Below are 23,153 nucleotides of genomic sequence, written 5' to 3'. Positions count from 1 at the left end.
GCTGGTGTCAGTGGGGGGGCCCCAATCACCCCACAGATAGGTCCTGATTGCTGGCCAGGCCTAGAGACTCTATCCTATATATTGGGAACAGTCTCTTAGATTTAAAAATTCAAACCTGGTACGGCTACTCTAACACTGAAAAAACAGGATGATGCAGCGATGACATGCATGGACTCTGGCTTGCACATTTTGTGGTCAACCCTGATTCCGACACTTATGACTGTGTGACAAAGCCAATAACTTCTCTCTGCTTCAGTTTTTTCACCCATAAGATGGGGAAAATGGTACTACTGCCTCAGAAGGATCATGTTATGTACTACTTTTTATAATCAGGGCAAAAAAATGTAGCTGCCCATACAACAGAAAGATGCCTTTCACCCATATGAAAAGTATGGTCACTGGTTCATGCAGCGTCCTGGATTGGGAGAGGGATGTCTGACTGCTGGTTTAGGTCCGACATCCCTCAAGGGGTCCTGGATTGTGAGAGGGTGCAGGCCGGGCTGAGGGACCCTCACTCCCTCCCTCCGCACAAATTTTGTGCACCACGCCTCTAGTATCTACATAACTAATTGGTGATAAGTTGGACTAGATGATATCTTTTCACTTGAGAATATACCATAAAACCTAACCAACAACTTATTGGATATATTAGTTTTCCTTGCTCTATAATAAATAAGTTTAGCAACTTAAAATAACATAAATTATTGTTTTACAGTAAAAATTTCCCTTTTTTCATCCTAGTTTCTCTTAGTTCATAATTAAACTGAATAAGACAGACAGATTAATAGAAGAAAAACAAGCTTAATTTTGTATATATGGGAATGCAGAAATATGAGACTCAAAAAAGTGACCAAAGCAGGCCACTTTTATACATTTTACACAAAGAAACAATTATTTGTGAAGATTTGACAAAACAAAGAGGTTTGTGCTTGAGGTAGCAAATTAATGAAGTAACGGTTTGTTTAAACAGCCTTCTCAGCCTTGAATTCTCCATCTCTGGCAATAAGAATGCCTTCTGGTATGTGGAGGCTACTTCCATAGGAGAGATTTCTCTCCTGATTTCAAGGGGAACAACGAGGGTTAGAATGCCCTTAACCAGCTGTTTCTTAGGGAACTTTTATTCAAAATAAGATACCAAAGTATTATATTTTGAGGTGGCATATTCTGCCCCAACAACATTTCTGTGAGTTAGGAGTCCATTAGTTCTGTTTAAGGTCTTACCCAGTTGATATCAAGGTACTGGCTGGGTCTCCCTCCATCTTCATCTAAGGGTTGGAGTCCTCTTCAAAGCTTATTCTAGTTGCTGGCAAAATTTAGCTCCTTACAGTCGAGGACAGAGGATCTCAGCTCCCAGAGACTGCCCCTGTCCAAATGCATCATGGCCATGTTTCTTTAAGGCTAGTTGGAGTATCACCCTGAATTTTCCTGTCTCTGCTCTCTAAACTATCTCCTCCCGCCCCAATTAATAAGAGGATCATCAGAATAGGTTAGTCCCACCTAGAATAAGCTCTTTTAATAAATTTAAAGTAACTCAATTATGGACCTTAATTATATCTGCAAAATATTTTCACTCTTTCCATATAACATAACCTAGTTACGAGAGTGTTAGCAGGTTCTCTTCCCACTCAAAGGGAGGGGTTTATATAGAGTGTTCTTGGAGGCCATTTTAGAATTCTGCCTATAACACTGGGGAACAGGAGAGTTCCATTTCTGTTAAAATATTGAAAAGAGCAAACATCATGTCCAGAAGAAAATGCTTTTTAATTTAGTTTATAAGCTTTTTTTCTGTTTCAACAATTTTTAAATGATATTTTTTTTCTCACTGAGATTGAGATAGCCCCTAATTCAGGAATGGAGAAAAGAGCCATGCAGCCAAATTAAGTGTGCGGAGCTCCGTCTGCACAGGGTCAGCTTGCCTTGAGTGTTAATAAGGCTTTGGGAATGAGGCTGCGTGGGCTCTGTTTCCAACGCGACTTAAAATAGATAATGAATTACCCTTACAGTTTAAAAAATCACATGACTGCTAAATTGTGTTAATAATGAAACAATCTACTTGATTTGAAAAATAGAAATGGTATCACAATCTAAATTAAAGAAATAGATTTTACCCACCCCCCGCCCCCCACCTCCAGACACCATTCAGTGATTCTGAACATTCATCCTGTTTTAGGACAGTGTCTATATGTGCTGGTACATTTTTCTCTGGCAATAGGCAGATATTTCCTTCCCCCTTTTTCATGTCCCCCTATAAAACTACTTTTTCATACAATTGATCCATGGTTTTCTTTATGGGTATATCTGAAGTTAAATTCTAGTTTAAGGGATTTGCTACTTACTTTTGGTTCCTAGGTGGTTAACTTTTAGTTCTCAACTCTATTGAACACATTTGCTAATAGTAAAAAATGAGTTATTTACCAGTAAGTACTGGCTCAAATGCACACTCTTCATAGGTAAATTGTATTTGCCTAAAAGGTTGAAGTGGATTATTTATTTATATTTATGAAAAGTGCTTAATGAAACCATGGGAATACAGAAAAAAAATCAATGCCAATTGTAGGTTCTGCAATTTATTTCTATTTGATCTGAATAAATTTTGGAGTGTGTACTTCTCATAAACCTTGCTTAACAGTAGTTTTATGGTGCAACATCCAAAGGCTTCATTGAGGAGGTGCATCTTAAGAATTGGTGAGTAGGTCACCCATGAGGGGGGTGAACGAGGCTGCGTGGGGTCAGTTTCCAAAAGCAGGCAGAGTCAGCTCCTTTTTTCGCCGTTTAGCTGACGACACATGGATTTCTACATGTGGAGCCAGGGGGTCAGCAGATGCCTCACCATCTCTCTCTGAACGCTCTGGTCATATTAATCCATCATCTGTCCATCACTCACCCTTTCTCAGCTCAGGCTGTCCACCTGACTCATCAGAGGGGACTGGACAGAAAAATTGCAAGCTTCACTAAGATGTTAGAATGTTCCTTCCACTCTCAAAAACAGTTAGCCTGCTTCATTTTTGGGATTGGTCCAAGTCCTCCTCACAATCAAATGTGAAGGAGCATCTACATTCAATTTACTCAGTACAGCAGGCTGACCTTCAATGTGGATCTTATAAAAATAAACCTTAATGAGGGCCCGCGGAGGCACAGGATTGCTCCAAGGCTGTCTCTAGCAATAGCTCTGCTTTTAGGGCCATTTCCTTCTCATCTAGGTTACAAGCTTTTAGCTTTCTTTTAATATACTTTCATGTTCTGAAGCTTGGAGGAGCTGCTGAAAGAAACTCCTTCACTCTTAGAAAAAGACAAAATTTTAACGCTTAAAAATGTGTGTATTTCTGGATTTTTAGGTACATGATACTTATTTAGGATCTTAGGTATTTAGCAATGATTTTTTACCAGTTAATTTTACTTTACTGTTATCATTTTTATTCTCATATTTAGCTTTAAAATAGAAATCAAAGCAGAAAGAATAGAATTCAATGTGCTCTCCCCTCTAAAATGGAAATATATTTTATTATAAAATATATATTTGGGTACAGCCAAATTATGTTCCAGAAAGTTGGTAACAATTTAAACTCTTACTGACAGTATATTTAAGTATTGGTTTTTATAGCTAAACCATCTTTTACATTTTCACCAATTTCATAGGCATCAACTGAGAACAGCATATCAAAGGTTCAAAAAAGTGGTAAACCAGAGTACAGTCTTAGAAGGTTGAGGTAGAGTTAGAAATAAAGGATGTGTGGAGGTGACAGGAGATAGTTAGATATGGTAGCAACAAGGTGGTTCTGGGTGATGTGTGGTGTGTGTGCATATATGATGCCGAACTAAGGATTTGGACCTTATCCGAGGAAATAGAAAAATCATTGAAATGTTTACAGGGTGAAGTCATGTGATCAGGTATCTCTTTAAGGGTCATTTCAGCAGTTGTAAAATGTAGTGGAGGAGTTTCCAGATTGGAAGCGGAAAGAGCTCTTAGGAACTATTATTATGTCCTAGATTGGAGATAACCTTAACAATAAAGAAGAAAGAAAAACAAAAACAAAAAAACTCCAACAAGGTAAAAGGAGAATCAGTGGTAGTTAAGGAAATGCCTATTTCTGGTTCTGTCACTAAGTCATTTTGTTTTTCTTAGATTCTTTAGTCTTTATATTATGTGAGATTCAAAGTGTAAATCTCAAACATATTCTTAGAACATGAATCTGTAGACCCTCACAGCAACACTAAAATCCAATGCTATTTAATCTGAAAAAAATTCTAAGAAATCAGTTGAGGGCATTAATTATTTCTAAAGATCTTGTAGTATATTCAAAAAAGGTATTTAAAAAAATGCCACTGTAGTAGATTGGTTTTAAAATGGCCTCGATTTCTCACCCCTTCTTGTGATATGACTTTTGAGATTTTATTTTACATCAAAGGGTGGAATCCATTTCCACACTCCTTTAATCTAGACTGGCCTCATGGCATATTTTGGCCAATTTCATGATATAATGGGGTGCCAGCTCTGAGCCTAGACGTCAAGAAGACCCTGCTACACAGGTTGGTTTGCTGCACAGGATGAGCCCCACTCAAATAAGTAGAATCACCCGGACAAACTATAGACTCTTGAGCACAAATGATTCTTGTTGTGCTTTACGTCACTGAGGTTTTGTGGTTATTTATTATTCCTACCTGACAGATTACTTGTAAAGATAAATTAGAATAAAAGTTATAATCATGTCAAACTCTCATGATTTCAGAAAACATTGGCAAATCCAACAGCATATCATGAAGTGAACTCAAAATGTTTTGTCTGCTTCTAACTCTAGGTCATAGGTTTCTGGCATCTAAGTGATTTAATATATTAGATATTTCCTTTGCAATAAAAATCATGGTTATCACTCGATCTCCTTGAAAACATTGCAAAATAATTTGAAACATTCCCCTTTTAAAAAGGTAATTTAATTTGCAAATCTGAAACATAACATTCTGAAATTGAGGTTGCAACCTGAAATGCCTGTGGAGGCATTGCAACATAATTATCTGACTCATGCTTGGTGTAAAATACTAAGTAGTCGGGGAGAATTGGCAGAGTGAAGGACACATTTCCAATCCAAATGCATTAAATTCAATTTTTTAAGAACACAGTGCCAGCCAAGCACAACACATGCAAGGGTCAGTTCAGTTTATAGGTTGCCAGTTTACTGCCTGTATTTCCAAAATTTTGATTTCTGACCCGTGTTCAAGCGTTGCTTCCAGCTTTATCTTTAATAGCTCTGAAGCTGAATTTTGTGACTGTGAAAAAATGAAGGATGAGGTGTTTTATGTCCTGTACCTCCCCCGCCAGCTTTTCCAATAGTAATCAGTACACATTACATTGGTTCCAGCACCTTTCCTTTTTATTACCCATCCCCATGTACAGTAATAGGACCAATCTAAGTCTTTTGGAAAAGGAAGTAAAACGTCCCCATTCTGGAAGATCTGTCTGCAGCTCGTACCTGGAAAGAGTTATTGTAGCTGTGGTGTACTTAAAGTTCATTTCCCTTTTGGTGTGAAGGAGAGGTTCACGGAGGCACCGACCTGGCACAAACTTGAAATGTTTTATGGCCAGCTGTCACAGCCCACCCTGAGGTGGATCTTGTAAGTAGACGCTAAGGATTGGCTCTTCATGTTCTTCACACACACAGTTTCAGGTTAGCTGCAGGGCATATTTCTCCTTGAATATTAGAAGTCAAAACAAACTCTCATTAAAATATGCCTGTCCTCTTGAGCATGGTTCAGAGATTCAGAGATTGTATACCCAGTTTATTTAGAGAAAATTCATTAACTATATATTTCAGAGTCTTTGCCATCGTTTGATTTTTTCTATTGCTCTCCTTATCCCCTACATACATCCCTGCATGCATGTGCCTACACACAAGTCTGACAGCAGGAGAGGTTTACAGAAAGAATATAAATTCAAACTGCATTCCTTAGGACATACTTTCAGAGATATAAAGTAGAAGATGGAGAAAATACTGCAAGAAGAAAATAATTTAGCAGTTATAATAGTAGTAATTGTAATCTGAAGAGAGGAATATAAGTAGCCACAACATCTACTGACTTAAGTGAAGAAAGAACATGAAGGGGTGCCTGTTTTCAGATGCCCCCATGCCTTCTCACAATTTGCAGAGAAAGGATGTTATTCGGTCTTTAATAGCCAGTCAGTAAATACTTGTTAAATGATTGACATGGTTGGCAACCTGTCACAGAATTCAGATATAATTTCTCTAAACTTTATCAACCCCAATATGAGGAACCCTCTTACTCTTTACACTCGTCATATTTTAATTTAGTTATCTCATTTTGTAAAACACCCCTTGAATGTCCTGGTTGATTATCAAGTAATTTATTTATTTATTCATTTCAAATAATGTTTATTGAGTATCTTAGGCCTGGCTCTGTGTAGTGGGGTATAGGAATAATCAAGAGAGTCATGTTTCCATTGTCAGGGAACTTATGTTCTAGATAGGAGAAGCAGATCATTTGAAAAATCATTAATAAATACAAATAATTAAACAGAATAATTTCAGATTGTGATACATGTTTTATTTTTTTTTTTATTTTTTAAATATATTTTATTGATTTTTTACAGAGAGGAAGAGAGAGAGATAGAGAGTTAGAAACATCGATGAGAGAGAAACATCGATCAGCTGCCTCCTGCACATCTCCTACTGGGGATATGCCCGCAACCCAGGTACGTGCCCTTGACCGGAATCGAACCTGGGACCTTTCAGTCCGCAGGCCGACGCTCTATCCACTGAGCCAAACCGGTTTCGGCAAGATTGTGATACATGTTTTAAATAAAGGAAATAAAGAAGGTAATATAAAAAAGAGTAAAAGAATTGAAATCAGGATGATTTAGCTAATCCACAATGAAATAAGGCCTTCTTGAATAGAGTAATATAAGGTTTGGCAAAGTAGTGAGTACAGTGTGAGTATGCAAAACACACTTTCTTCTATTATTATTATTAATTAATTAATTGTTGTATTACTTTTTATTAACTTACTTTTGCCCACCCCTATATTTTTATAGTCATCCAATACTTAAGAATAAACCATCCAGAGATAAATTTTTAGTAATGGCAGACTAATTTGTTTCCTACCAACTCTTCACAGAGAACAATAATAAAGCTGGAATAAATGAAACAATATATTTGATATCTTCAGAGAGATATCAAAGTAATAAGGATGTGTAAGGAAATATGGAGAAATAAATCCAACATTTGACAACAGTTTTCCCCATGAGGCATTTGCTGATTCAAAAGTGGCAGTTGAGAAACTGAAGTGAAAACCTTGGCTTAGAGAATAAGTTGAGCAGAGATTTCAGCAGTCTCTGGATGCTGGGAGATAAAAATGAAAGTTTGGGGCTCTCTAAGGAGAAAAGGCCCTGGTAAATGCCTAAAGTTTTTAGTTGGAACTCCAGTTGGGCTGATCACTAGAAAAAAGGGTGTACTGGTAAGAAACCAGCCCTCAAAATGATGGAGGCCCTGTTTGAATTAGCTCAAAGCCTGATTAGATTATGGTGATCTCTCCCTGGCCTAGTTGCCTGTCAAGAGCTATTATAAATCTTTCTGGTGGAAGATAATATCATTCAGAACTTCCATAGTATTTTTAACTCAATCTACAGTAACTAGATGTATAAAGAGATAAGAACTGAATGAAAGCCAAGAGAGAAAAAACCCTGGACAACAGAAAATTCAGATATTAAAATTATGACATTATCAAACTTAGAATTTAAACTAATATGATTATATGCTTTGTTAGTTAAATATAAAGGTGAGAATTTTGATAGAGAATTGGAAAGTATAGTAAAAGGAATAAATAGAATTTCTAGAAAAGACAGTAACTGAAATTAAGAATTCAATGAATGGTTTAGCATCTGATGAATCACAACTAAAGAGAAAATTGGTGAACTAGAAGAAAATATCCAGCCTAAAGCACAGAAAGGTAAAAGAATGTATAAAACACAGCAAGAACATATATGGCATATGGGACATGGTGAACAGTTTCAATACATGTAATTAATGTTCCAGAATAAGCAAAGAGAGATAGGATGTGACCAAAACTACATTTGAAGAGATAGTGACTGAAAACTATTTTAAACCCCATTTTGGAAGCTTCTGCCAACCAGAAGGAGGTTCAATGTAGGTGCAACATAATTAAAATGTTGAAAACCAATATATAAGCTATTAGAGAAAAAGGCATATTGTCAACAGATCAATAATTAGACTAACAACAGACTTTCTTCAAAGCACCAAAAGAAAATAACTTCCAGTTTATAATTCTATACTCAGTGGAAATATTCTTTAAACATTAAGGCAAATTAGAGTTTTTAAATAAAAAAGTGAAAAAAGTTGTCACCAGCAGACCTAAGCTAAAGAAATGCTAATGGGTATTTGTAAGCAAAAGAAATGATCATAGATAGAAACATAAAGTCGAAGGAGGGAATGAAGAACACTGGAGAGGAAAATATGTGAGTGTATGAATACTGATGAGACCAAACAATATTGGTTTTGAAAGCACAAACGCAATAATGTAGTTCTTGTGCAGTTTAATTATTTTGTATTATCTATATACTAGAAGCCCGATGCATGAAATTCGTGCAAGAGCAGGCCTTTGCAGCCGCAGCGGCTGCCTTGATCCCTCACTTGCAGCCGTGGCAGCTGCCTTGATCCCATGGCTGCAGCCTTGGCTTCATCAGAAGGTCATCCGGAAGGACATTCAGATGGTCGCTCTGCTGTTTGGCTGTTCAGTCGATTTGCATATTATGCTTTTATTATATATATCTATATTATAAAACCCAGTATCTCTAACAGAGACTGTATGCGCTGTGAGGCGAGTGCAGGTGGGCGGGGCCATGCGATTTCCCAACGTGGGCCTCTAATATATATATACTAGAGGCCCGGTGCACAAAAATTTGTGCACTCGGGGGAGAGGGGGGTCCTTCAGCCCAGCCTGTGCCCTTTCGCAGTCTGGGACCCCTCGGGAGATAACGACCTGCTGGCTTAGGCCTGCTCCCGGGTGGAAGAGGGCAGGCCCAATCCCTAGATGCAGCCCCTGGTCGGGCTCAGAGCAGGGCCGATTGGGGAGTTGGGGCGCCGCCCCCTGTCATGCACAGAGCAGGGCGATCGGAGCTTGTGATGCCATCCTCAGTCACGCTCAGATTAGGGCCGATTGGGGGGTTGGGGCACCGTCCCCTGTCACACTCAAGACAGGGTCGATGGGGAGGTTGCGGTGCCACCCCCTGTCACGCACAGAGCAGGGCCAATCAGGGGATTGGGGCGCTGCCCCCTGTCACTCAAAGAGCAGGGCCCATCAGGGGGTTGGGGCGCCGACCTCTATCACCCACAGAGCAGGGCCGGTCAGGGGGTTGGGGCGCCGCCACTCTCACACTCAGGGCAGGGCTGATGGGGAGGTTATGGCTCTACCCCGTCACACACAGAGCAGGGCCCGTGGGTGGGGGGGTTGGGGCACCGCACCCTGTCACACACAGAGCCGCAGGGTGATCAGAGGGTTGGGGAGCTCCCCCCTATCAGGCACAGAGCAGGGCTGATCAGGGGGTTGGGGTGCCTTCCCCTGTCACAAACAGAGCAGGGTGGATAGGGAGTTTGTGACCCCGCCCCCTGTCACACACAGAGTCACAGGGCGATCAGGGGGTTTGGGCGCTGCCCCCTGTCACACTGATCCCGGTGCCGGGAGGCCTCGCGGCTCCACTGATCCCGGTGCAGGGAGGCATATTACCCTTTTACTGTATAGGGTAGAGGCCTGGTGCACGGGTGGGGGCCGGCTGGTTTGCCCTGAAGGGTGTCCTGGATCAGGGTGGGGGTCCCCACTGGGGTGCCTGGCCAGCCTGGGTGAGGGGATGATGGCTGTTTGCAGCTGGTCACACATCCTTCAGGGTGGGGGTCCCGACTGGGGTGCCTGGCCAGCCTGGGTGAGGGGATGATGGCTGTTTGCAGCTGGTCACACACCCTTCAGGGTGGGGGTCCCCACTGGGGTGCCTGGCCAGTTTGGGTGAGGGGCTGAGGACTGTTTTCAGGCTGGGGGTGACTGAAGCTCCCAACTGCTCCTTTCTTTTCTTTTTTTTTTTATTTTTTTTTATTCTGGGCCAGCTTTAGCTTTGAGGCTTGGCTCCAGCTCTTAGGCCTCCACTGCTGAAAGTAGGTTTCTGGCCTTTGCTTACAATCTTGCGATCCTGCTGGCTAAAGCCCGATGGACTAAAGCAGGTTTCTGGGGTTTTGTTTAGCTTCTATATTTGTTACATAGTTGCTTAGAGTTGCAGCTCAGAGGCCTGCAGCGGCAGGAGGGGAATGTTGGAGTCCTCTGTCACTGAAGCAAGCAAGCCTCATGTTAGTTTCAAGCTGCCTGGCTGCCGGCCGCCATATTGGCTGGCAGTTGGTTTGCATATCGCCCTGATTAGCCAATGGGAAGGGTAGCGGTCGTATGCCAATTACCATGTTTCTCTTTATTAGATAGGATATATATATATATATATATATATATATATATATATATATATATATAATGTGTTTATGAATATCTGTTCTAGTTACTCTGGATGCATAACAAATTACCCCAACCCTTTGTCAGTTAAAATGATTACACTATATCTTTTGCTCACAATTTGCGCAGGGGTTGATAGAGATAGGTTATTTCAACTTAAGTTGGAGTCAGCATGAGTGGCTCAAAGCCTGGGAACTAGAATCATAGGGAGGCTTGATCCCATGCCTGGCAGTTGATGCTAGCTGTTGGCTGAGACGTTTGCTGGGGATCTTTCTCTTTCTTTTCTTCCTTCCTTCCTTCCTTCCTTCCTTCCTTCCTTCCTTCCTTCCTTCCTTCCTTCCTTCCTTCCTTCCTTTCTCTCTCTCTCTCTCTCTCTCTCATACACACACACTAATGTGATATTCAATATGTTCAAGAGACAGCGAAGAGCTGTGGGACTGGATGAGGGACACTGGTGTGAGATACTGTGAGCTCTAGGCAGGAGAGGCAGGTAGGAGAGTTTCACGTTTCAGTCAGTGAGATAGGGTTGCAGCAGATCCTGAATGATAGGCTGGTTTGAGTACCTCCATTTGTCTAAGTATTTCCTACATAAAGATCTCCACAAAGAGGAGATAATGTGTTAGATTTAGGGATATTCTCTTTCTGAACATATGGTAAAACCTAATCATTAAATTTTAATCATCATGGACATCCTGATTTCTGAAATTTAAAGATAACTTTAGCCCTAGCTGGTTTGGCTCAGTAGATAGAGCATCAGCCTTCAGACTGAAGGGTCCTGGGTTAGATTCCAGTCAAGGGCATGTACCTTGGTTGCAGGCTCGATCCCCGACCCTGGTGGGGCGCATGCGGGAGGCAACCAATCGATGTGTCTCTGTCACAACGTTGTTTCTTTATGTCCCTCTCCCTCCCTTCCACTTTCTCTGAAAATCAATAGAAAAATGTCCTCAGGTGAGGATTAATAAAAAGAAGAAAACTTAACATTTAGGAATAATGAAGAAATTTTCTGAGTGCACTACATTGGTAAATAACCTAGTCCTTTATTACATTAGGCATGTACATCTTCACATATCAAACACATTTTGCAGTCATTGCTGTAATCTCAGAGGATCAGGCACGATATGCTAAGGATTTGTAGGTAACCCGATCTGAACAAAAACCATGGGAGATTACTGACAACTTTCTTTTAGCAACATTTTTCACTGTTGTTTTATTTTAATAAGCCAGTCAAAATAAAAAATGGCTAATGAAATGTTACTGAGGACAGCCACTTTTCCTCCCCACTCTCCTCCCTCCCCTCACTCTTCAGGCAAGCTGATCTCACAGTTGGAGAGATAAGACCACACTGTATTCACCATAAGTGGACTTGAAATGTCAGTGTGGGACAGAAGAAAAAAAAACTGGAACAAAGAGAAGAAAGTAGTTTTTCCTTCCACAGAGTCTAACTGTGTAGCCTTTAATTGGATTATTAAACCCAGAGAAAAAGGCCCTTTAGCAGCGTTCAAAGTGTACTGATAGACACACTTTGCAATTGTTCTGCTTAAGTGCCTTGCCTTAATGGCTTTAATAATAAATTCGGTTTTCTGGTGGAGATTAATTCCTTCAGAAAGTTTCTCCAATCCAAATAAATGCAGAATTACTGGAGGGCCCCGATGCCATAATTTGTTTCATAAACCCAAAAGAATATGTTTTTTTTTTCTTTTTCACCTACTCTTTATTTTTTAATTGAATTTATTGAGGTGACATTGGTTAATAAAATTATAGGTTTCAGGTGTATAATTCTATAAATACATCATCTGTATATTGTATTGTGTGTTCACCACCCCAAGCCAAGTCTCCTTCCATCACCATTTATCCCCCTTTACCTTTTTCTACCGCCCCCACAAACCCTTCTCTCTAGCAATCACCATAATGTGTCTGTGTCCATGAGTCTTTTTTTTCTTTGCTTACTCCCTTCACCCTTCTCATCCCTCCTCCATCGCCCTCCCCTCTGACAGCTGTCAGTCTGTTCTCTGTGTCCACGGGTCTGTCTCCCCTCTGTTAGTTTATTATGTTTATTAGATCCCACATACAAGTGAAATCACATGGGACCTGTCTTTCTCTGACTGGCTTATTTCACTTATAATACCCTCCAGGCCCATTCCTGTTTTCCAAAAGGTCTGATTAGGTAAGATTTCTTGCTTTTTTGTAGTTCAATAGTATCCATGGTGTAAATGGACCACAGCTTTTTTTTATTCACTCGTCTATTAATGGGCACTTGGGCTGATTCCAAATCTTGGCTGTTGTAAATAATGCTGCAATGAACATAGGGTTGGATATACTCTTTCCAGTTAGAGTTTTGGATTTCTTTGGATATATTCCCAGAAGTGGAATTGCTGGGCCATGCAGCAGTTCCATTCTTGATTTTTTTTTAGGTAACTCCAAAGAGTGTATTCTGTGGGGTATTTGGTGTTAGAGCAAGATAACCTTCCTCTTATCTGGAGACCCCATGTTGTGGGGGAAGGGGTGTCCATCTAGCCTTTCTTCTGCCTGGGATCTCCGTTTCTTACCAAGAGAAGGCCTATTCCAAGGAACCTAGTCATCCTGTCAGACCTACCACACAGATTTCCAAGTTAGTCCCTCTTTGCTCTGGGGCGCCACAGCAAGTAACTTTCAGAGAACTTTTTCCTTGTTTTGTAATTCATTATTATTCTTTACCGAGGCTGTTGGCTCCTTAAGAACAGAGGCTGTTGCTTGTCTTCCCTTTTTCTCTTGTAGCAGCAGCTTGGTCCGTGGTGCATTCTTTGTGCCATCTACTCTTTATTTTCCTACTTTTGTCAGTGTGTGTGTGTGTTTTTCTGCCTCAATTTCATCATCTGTTTATCATTTTTGAGTATAGTTTCCTTGTGTACCACCTCAACCCATTTATACATTAAGGTAAAATACAAATAAAGTTGAAGTGGCTCTTTATGTTTTTGTTGAAAAAATTTTAAATAATTTACAGCATAAGGCCATATCAAAGAAAAATAATAAATGTTATAGTCTAAGCAAATTTCTTTATTTCTATTCTAAATAGATAATAAAGTTTCTTTTTTCCAAATAAGAATCAGTATTTGTTATCATTTTGATTGTGTACTTTTTATTTTATTCATATGAATAAAAGAATTGTTCCTGTGAGATCTTTTATCATTTAGTCTTTGCTGTAATTCTCATGAAATAAGGTGAGTCAATATACTAGTACAGATATTGGTGCCCCAGAGGCAGAAGTCTATAAATAACCTATCAATTTGTCCTTTCTTACTTTAAATGTGAAGCACAAAGCATCTTTCATGGCTGGAATGCAACATCAAATAATTTTCGCTGTCATAATATACTTATTCATTTGTTTGAACTGCTTGTGTTGCAAGTAAGTTGAACAATGTTAAACACATCCATTCCCCTAATTGTGACAGGAAATAAAATAACATATGCTTTATTGTGATGGGGTAATCCAGGATAATTTTTTAAATCAACACATCCACTGCAAAAAAATGATTTCAGTTATAGTACTTATTTTGACTGCTTTTGTTTATAATGAATCATGACATTTTGCTCAGTCAGATAATTAATCTGTAGTGTTCCTTAATACTCATTGCAACTCTATGAATTATGTTATAGCTAAGAAGAGATGTGTAACAAATATCATGGCACATAGGATGATATGTAGTAACTGCATGTTTGAGTCAAGGCCATCCACTCAGCAGGCTTCCTGCATCATTTTGTTAGTGCCCTTACTGCTAAATTAAACTGAATGTGTATAATTTGTTTCTTAAATATTTTCTGTCACTTGTGGAATATTTTAGGAGTGAAGTTGCTGGCTGTGCACTTTTTCAGCTTTAGTACAAACTGACTTTCAAACAAGTTGAATCAATGTACCTCCCACCAGCACTGTATGAGAATTTTGGTCTTTCACACATCATTGACACACTTGGTGTATTTTTCCTTCATTTTTTTCCTTTCTGGGGATCCATAGTGGTATCTTATTATGGTTTCAATTGGTATTTTTTAAAGTAGAGGAACAGTATAGTGATATAGATTGAATTGGGAACAGGACATTTTGGGTATAGATTTAATAGGACTTGGAACTTGGACATGAGAGGTTGATATCAGAATTATTGAGGTTGAAGGGCAGGATAGCTGACATGATGACAATGGCATTTTTAAGGAGAGGGACATAGCCAAAGAAAAGGGTTTTGGGGAGAAGATGATGAAGACACTTGAGTTTGATATATATTTAATTCTTTACATGGGATTAGCATAGTTTTAGATTTTTCACAAGATTACCATTCCCAGACCATTAAAAACATAGTTGTTTTTTATAAAGGGCAAGTTTAACTCATACTAGCCATTCTGTAATAATAGTAAATCATAGTATGCTTTGAAAAAGCCGCCACTAAGTTCATTTTAAGAAAAAATTTTATTTACACAAGTATGGATCCTTAAATAGTAGAGGAATTTTAAGTAATATACTGACATATTGGCTTTAAACATAAAAATTGAATTTGGTACCTTCTTCCTTCCCCCCCCAAAACAATTTATTCCTATATACGACTTTTGTGTTTTAGTAACTAGGAAGATCTGCCCATGATAAAGATCTACTCTCTGAGGTATGGCTAGTTCCAAGATCTTGAAAATAGACATTTTCCCCTAGATTTTGAATACTATTAGGTTAAAGAATTAAATTTAGAAATAAGTTGTGATCCTTGTAGTTGAAAATTTTACTGGAAATTTGTCTGGAAGGTTAGAGGGGGTTTGGCTTTGTTCTTTTGTTTACCTTTTGAGTTCATACTAATACTTCCAGGCTGAATTAGTTGGGGTGGTGAGGAGGTTATAACTGGGTAACACCCCTCCCCCCAAATCCTTAGAGCATATTGCACTAAAGCAGTGGTTCTCAACCTTCTGGCCCTTTAAATATAGTTCCTCATGTTGTGACCCAATCATAAAATTTATTTTCGTTGCTATTTTATAACTGTAATGTTGCTACTGTTATGAATTGTAATGTAAATATCTGATATGCAGGTTGGTCTTAGGCAACCCCTGTGAAAGGGTCATTCGACCGCCAAAGGGGTCGCGACCCACAGGTTGAGAACTGCTGCACTAAAGGGTTATTTCTCTCTCATCATAGACCAGGGGTTTTACTTCATGTAGCTGAGACTTTTGAGATCACCAGGGAAAATGGATTAAGTGCTTGGTGTCTGGGAACATTTACACCTCTTTAGAAAGATTCAGTCAACAACCGCTATGGAGTGTCCCTTTTCATCATTTAGTCATAGGAATAACTAATAGGAAATAATAGTTATTATTTAAGACATATAATTTCTTTTTGGGAATGTATGCCCATAAAATCAGCTACTATTTAGAATAAGAAGGCAATGTTCTCACTTGGTGATATTTACCAGGATGGCTTCAAGTTCCCCTTAACCTAGCTAAATTTTACACAGCTTTCTTCCTGACTCTAGGCTCCTCACTTTAGACAACTTGTAGTTTTTTCCCTCTGTCTCTTTGGGATGTACATCTTCTACAACTCAGGGTTGCCTGTCTCTAGAGATTGGAAGGCATCCTTCTGAAATGAAATAGTAAATGACAGCGAAGAAGATCTGACTTTGGATGGTGTGTACACAATGCAATATACAGATGATGTGTCATAGAATTGTACACTTGAAAACCTATACAATCTTGTTAACCAAATGTCAGCCCAATACATTTAATTTTTAAAAATGTATTTTCAAAAAGACAGTGCCCTACATCTCAATCTTTGTGGAAGGTAGGAGACTAACTTCTGTAAGTACCAAGTACAAACACAGATGGCCTAATCACCTCTGATATTCTTCAGGACTTTGTTCAACCAGCTAAACCCAACACTTAAAATTCTCATGCCTTTTGTTTCATGGGAGTTGAATTCAGTGTCTCACCCATTATGCATTAGTTTTAAATAAAGTCTTTCTTGCCTTTTTTACTCCTACCAGTGCAATTTTTCTTTGTCAGGGGAAACCAATATGTAATTCAGAAATAATTTTCAAATGTAAGTGCTTTTTAGTCACTGTCCTAATTATCCTATAAACATTCTTATGGTGGGGTTTAGTATTTTGTGTATATTTTCTTTTTTTCTAAGAATTTTAAAATTTAAAATCATAGAAAAACACAACTTTTAAACAACAATGGGTATTTCTTTTGAAAACATTGAGCACCATCTGTAAATATTTTTTAAATGTAAATTTTCCTGCTCTTAGTATTACAACTCAATTCTAAAGAGATTTTCAAAGTGTGTACAAAGCTTTAATCAAAAAGGTGTTCAAATTAAGATTTTATTTATAAAAGCTAAATTAAGATTCATCCATTCCATGGGGAAATACTGATGATATGATGTTAAATAATAAGACAAGAATTAAATGGCATAATCAGTACCAGATTGTAAATAGTGACTATCTTTGGTTAGTTTATTATCAGTGATTTTTATTTTATTTTTATATTTTTCTGTATTTTAAAATTTAAAACCCTACTTTAAAAAAATATTATTTTAAAATGTCACCATAAAACTATTTCACTGACTGTCCCGACTTTCTAAGAGGAAAATAACCAAGAACTTTGCTTTTTGGGATCACTGGAAGTGTTTTGTTTGTTTGTTTTTAATTTCTCTTAGGATAAATACTTTTCCAATTTGATAGGTGAAATGTTTCTCTACATTAATATTTATAAACTTTAGTGTTAGTTATAATTATCTACTTTTAAATTTTATATTATGAGATTTTGAATTATTGAATTATTACAGCTTTTTTAATGTAATAAATTATTATTTGTATGAGTTAGATTTTACTTTGGGGAAAACTACTTTTTTAATGCCTCCAAAATGAACAATGCTCATCATTCTGAAGATTTTTATTGTTATATTTGTTTTTTATGGCACAATACTTTATAAGTAGAGCATCACATTTCCAAGGTGCTAAGGCTTGAGTATTTTGCTATAAAGTAATTACATATAAATTCTGATTACACACAGAGCAAGTTACAAGCTTCCTCCATAGTCTCAGTGGGCTTATGCCCTTGACTTCTTCTTCAATGTCTGCGGTAACATTGTCCGATAGTCTAGGCCCCTTTCTTTCACAGCCTTCCTCAGCGAGGCAAGGTTGTTGACTGGCAGATTAGCTTGTTCCGATTTAAAAGGGTTTGTCTCTGAATCTGGAATGTGGCTCTCTCACTTTTTGTAAGGACTGTGGCTTGGGAAAGAGAGCGAACTAACCAACACAAATAGAGTACTTAATCTTCATTTGTCAAAGCGGTGGGTGCTCTGCTTCTTCAATTTGTACAAAGAAAAGTTAAATACATTTCTGCAAGATTCAATTCTACAAATTTTGTATTTTTAAGTTGTGCAAATAAGTTTTTATAGTTTAGTCAGTAACAACAATAAATAAAAACAATTCAATGTTTACTTGAATCTGCTGTGGAATAACATTATTTGCCTTATGTATTATTTTTTGTTCCAATTTATCTATAGTAATTACTGAGATATTACAAGATGGTCATATTAAAGTTTGTAATGAATGAAAATTAAGGATATGAAAAGTCTATGTTTTAATTAGATTTAAAGAAATTTTCTAAAAACATGTAACATTAATTCACACCTTAAAGAAGTAAAGACTAAATTCTGTCCATTAGTAAATATGCAGTTACTATACCTGTATTTGATTAAAAACTGTCATGTGTTTTTAGATAGCTGGGTTTTTCAATTTCACTGTGAATTCCCAAAAGTGATCCTAGAAAAGCTTTTGAGTTTGAAACTACTATGTACTCTTTTTTATTTGATTAGTATAAATTTATTTTTTTTTGATAAATGATTTAATTATTTTTATCCCGGGTGACATTACTGAGGTAGTTAGGATCATAGAATAATGCCTTATCGAAATCGCTTAGGTCAGATTTCAGTGTTAGAAACCAATGACCATTTGCTGAGGGCCCCCTAAATGCACATTGCTATCCTCATTTAAAAGAACCGGGGGCTTCACAGATAAGAAAAAGCTAAAGGACTTCATCACCACCAAACCAGTATTATATGAAATGCTGAAAGGTATCCTTTAAGAAGAGGAAGGAGAAGAAAAAAGGTAAAGATACAAATTAGGAACAAATACACATCTATCAACAAGTGAATCTAAAAATCAAGTGAATAAATAATCTGATGAACAGAATGAACTGGGGATTATAATAGAATCAGGGGCATAGAAAGGGAATGGACTGACTATTCTTGGGGGGAAAAGGGGTGTGGGGGATGCGGGAAGAGACTGGACAAAAATCACGCACCTATGGATGAGGACAGTGGGTGGGGAGTGAGGGCGGAGGGTGGGGTGGGAACTGGGTGGAGGGGAGTTATGGGGGGAAAAAAGAGGAACAAATGTAATAATCTGAACAATAAAGATTTAATAATTAAAAAAATAAATAAAAAATAAAAGAATCGGGGGACTATGATGCCTGACAGTACCAAAGAAAGAGGAGGCATACTCCCCTAAGCTTGAGAAATATAGGTTCTTCTCAAAAGAGCTGTTCTACCTAATAAACTGAAAGATTATATAAAGGGGGGGGGGGTAACTCAGTTTAGCAGGAAGAAAGCAGGGTCAAAGTATTTCTTTTTTATAAAATAGTATTCTGCTTTATTACTTGTATCACTTAGGGGGCTGGCAGGAAACAAATGGCACACTTCACTCTGGTAATTAGGCTCACTTAATGAATGGACTATTTGTAATGTGTGGGCAGGATCAGGTAAATCAGGGAGGCTAACAGCTGTAGGGGATCTATAAATTCAAAGTGGCAAGCAGAAAAAGTGGTTACGGAATCCTGAGAGAGCTGTAGCTGAAGGAGAGAAGGACCAGGCAGGAGCTGTGGCAGAGAGGGGACCAGGGAATGCAATGCAAACCCTCATCTCTCTTCCCTTCAATCACCTGACCAGCTACTGCTGCTTCTCATTAGTCAAACTCAAGCAGAATCCAGAAGGCAAGGCATTGAGGTCAGCTTCCCAGGCACAGAACATGATGGAGAAGGACCAAGAATATCTGTGCCTCCCCTACCCCCCAGTGTCTTATGTCCATTGGTTATGCCTATATGCATGCGTCCAAGTCCTTCGGTTGGGGCGGGGGAAAAAAAAAGGACACATATGTAATACCCTTTGTAATACTTTAAGCAATAAAACAATTTTTTAAAAAAAGAATATATGTGCAAGGAAAATGGAGGATATTCAGCACCCTGTTTGGGATTTGACCATACATTTTGAGGTAGTACACATGTAGCATGTTTTTTTAGTAAATCCACGAAGTAAATAAGGTGAACTTGACACGATTAGCACATTTGATATGCAAATGAGCTAATACTAATTTGCCAAAACAATATTGGGACTATTTTAGAGTAATACCTTTAAGACAACTAAGTTGTATTTTACACACCCAAGAGAATAGTACATGATTCACTAGTGAGCCTCAGTTTTCATGAGTCAGTGTGAATTTTAGCCTAAGAATCAACATCCTGGGGGTAGACTAATACCAAGCTCCTCAGATTCATTGGGACAGGGTTAGGTAAACTAAGTTATGCTAACACCAGGTAAGATTAGGTGTTATAGGTACATGTTTTATGACACTCTTCTGTACCATTTCCAAGGTCAATAGCATTGTTTGCCATGCCTTAATCACTATGGAGTACTGTGTAGAAAATTCATTTTAGTTTGGCTCATGTATACGTAAATAATGGCAAATTAAGTTGCACATGGCAAAAAAATGATAAAACAAAGGAGGAAATCTTAGATTATAGAAACGAGTTGGCTATTTTCAAGAGAACTAGAGTAATACAATTACAATGTTTTCTTTAATTAAATATATTCCTTCTGTAATTTAATTTTAGTACTACAAATTAAATGTTACTTAGTAACCATTAATTTATAGCAGCAAATGGATATTTCATTAACTGTTATGTTTTCAATATGAATAATAATTTGATTAGTAAAAGTTCATAAAATAAAGAATTATTGAGGCAACACTTAAAGCAAGATTCAGGAGAAAATACTAATTGGAAACTGTTGAATTTCTCTGAACAAGTTGATTTATCTGAATAGGAAAACATTGCACATGCCATGCAGATATTCCAGGGAAATGTACTTACTGCACATGTAATATGTTAAATTATGAACCTTCTTTTTGGTTTATGGAATCTAGTGGTATAAAACACTTTAAAATTCTATTTTAAAGTATCAAAAGCATAATTTTGTATCTTTAGAGTTAATGGTAATTTTTTTTCTTTTTGCCTTAAATCCAAGAGGATTCTTCTATTTGGATTCCTCTTCACTTTTCTTTGAGTACAACCAATTTATTTCTCTGTAGTTAATTCTGAACATATTTTTCTAGCTTCTTGCTTTGATTTTAGTCATAAATAACTAAATTAATGATGAATTTTTGAATCAATCATTTTTATATTTAATTTCTTGTGAACTAGTCACTATTATAATCTATCTACAGGCATTTATAGATGAAACTGCAGCACCTTCTCTTCTCTGACTTGGCTTTCTATGTCCTCCTTTCCTTCTCCTATCTACATGATTAAATTCAGATACATATAGAGAAATTTTAATGTGCAACTTCAAACTATTAAAATTAATAAAGTAAAATTTGGTAAGCTAAACCACTTGATAATTATCTAAAGCACCGTAACATTTCTACTTTACCTTTCAAAACCCAACTTCATTCTTTAAACTGCTTCCATGCAATCAGTGACTTTTTACCCAGCTCAGTCCCGATTCATTCATGTGTTTTGTAAACATTTGTTGAGAACCCACTACCTACTGAAAACTGAGCAAAGCCCTGGGAATTCAAAGAGGAATTAGATGTAGTTCTGCCCTCAGTGTCTAATGGTGGAGTTAGACATGCAAGCAAATAATTACAAGGGCATGTTTTCAGAGCCCTAACAGAGCAAGAACAAGAAACCAAGAGGTAAGATAAGGAACGTGGAGGGGTGAAATGAGATCAATTCTCACTGGAGAGCCCAGAAAAGAGTACATCACGAAGCGGTCATAGGTGACCTCTGAAAATGGTTCGCCATTTAAGAGACTCAGAAAACCCCACAAAATCATGCAAAGCAAGAGTCGCAAATCTTCCTGTTTGCTTTAAGAACACTCCTGAAACTGCCCGGCCATCAAGGGTATGCATATTGGAAAAGCCACCAAGTATCTGAAGGATGCCACTTTAAAGAAGCAATGTGTGCATTCCATCTTTACAATGGTGGAGTTGGTAGGTGTGTCCAGGTGAAGCAGTGGGGCTGGACGCAGGGTCGGTGGCCCAAAAAGAGGGCTGAATTTTTGCTGCAGTGCTTAAAAACGCAGAGAGCAATGCTGAACTCAAGGCTTTAGTTGTAGACTCTGTGGTCATTGAGCACACTCAGATGATGCGTCACAGAACCTACAGAGCTCAGGGCGGACTCACCCATACATGAGCTCTCCCTGCCACATTGAGATGATCCTTACTGAAAAGGAGCAGATTGTTTCTAAACCAGAAGAGGAGGTTGTGCAGAAGAAAAAGATATCCCACAAGAAACGGAAGAAATGAAAACTTATAGCTCGGGAGTAAATTCAGCATAAAATAAATCTCCTAAAAGTAAAAGCAGAAAAGAAAAAAAGAGTATTTCAAAGAATTCAAAATGGATCTCAAACCTGAGTGTGTGTGTGTGTGTGTGTGTGTGTATGTACGTATGTGTATACGCATGTGTGTGTGCATATGTGTGTATTTCGGATTTCTTAAGGATTCCTGGACCTGTCTTTTCATTTTCTTAGGGATTAACATCCTAATTAATAGGATAATTATATTTACAATTATACTCTTGTATAGGACTTAATAGGAATGGGGCATCTTATTCAGTGAAAATGTGTCTGATGTGATAGAGAAGTTGTATTTTCCCACTCCTGGTTGGCCTGAGTACACTTATGATGGGTGTGTGTCCCGCTACTTTTCCTCTAGCTCATTTAATGAGGGTGTGATATGTAGGGCTGGTTTATGTCATCTTTGAGTAGCCTTGGGAGACTTTTTACTTGATTATACACAAGAGAGATTAATACATTTAGGTAAAGAAAAAACTCTCAGAGAAATCATACTTTTGTCAGGAAATGAAAATCATTTTTATTCTGCTGAGAGAAAAGGTACTTTTGTTTATAATGTGATTTAATTTTTAAAAAATTTAATTATAGCTTTTAATATAAAGCTTTAGATTCTAAAAACATAATAGTAATTACAATAGACACTATTGAATTCTTTTCTTACATAGATATTTCTACTCCATTTAAGAACTCATTTAACAATGAGGGTTAATATTACATTTATTTGCTACCTTACATGTATCTTAACCAGATAAAAGAATTTGCTATTTTGTAGCAATAGCTTGGGTTTCTTTTTGTGCAGCATTAAGATGCTGATAGCAACTTTTCACCCTTTGCTGACTAGTTTTGCCTAGTGACAGAATAATTTACTACACTTGCTAAGAGTAGTCAGAAACTGGAATTATTCCGGAGAAAAAGAAATTCTTTAAATTCAAATTGCTGTATTATATTTCAAGCAAATTGTATTAGCTTTTTCAAAGAACTTTATTAAGTGCCATTAGCAGCCTTGCTA

General features: G+C 37.8%; 1 pseudogene; it reads left to right on the top strand.

The window, feature by feature from the left end:
* Positions 1–21,695: 21,695 nt before the first annotated feature.
* Positions 21,696–22,118, top strand: LOC118659922 (annotated as a pseudogene).
* The last annotated feature ends 1,035 nt before the right edge of the window (positions 22,119–23,153 follow it).

The sequence above is a fragment of the Myotis myotis genome, unplaced genomic scaffold (assembly GCF_014108235.1).
Source record: "Myotis myotis isolate mMyoMyo1 unplaced genomic scaffold, mMyoMyo1.p scaffold_m19_p_7, whole genome shotgun sequence".
Classification (NCBI taxonomy): Eukaryota; Metazoa; Chordata; class Mammalia; order Chiroptera; family Vespertilionidae; genus Myotis; species Myotis myotis.
Note: the sequence above shows the minus strand (reverse complement) of the source record. Positions and strands in the feature narration are given on the sequence as shown.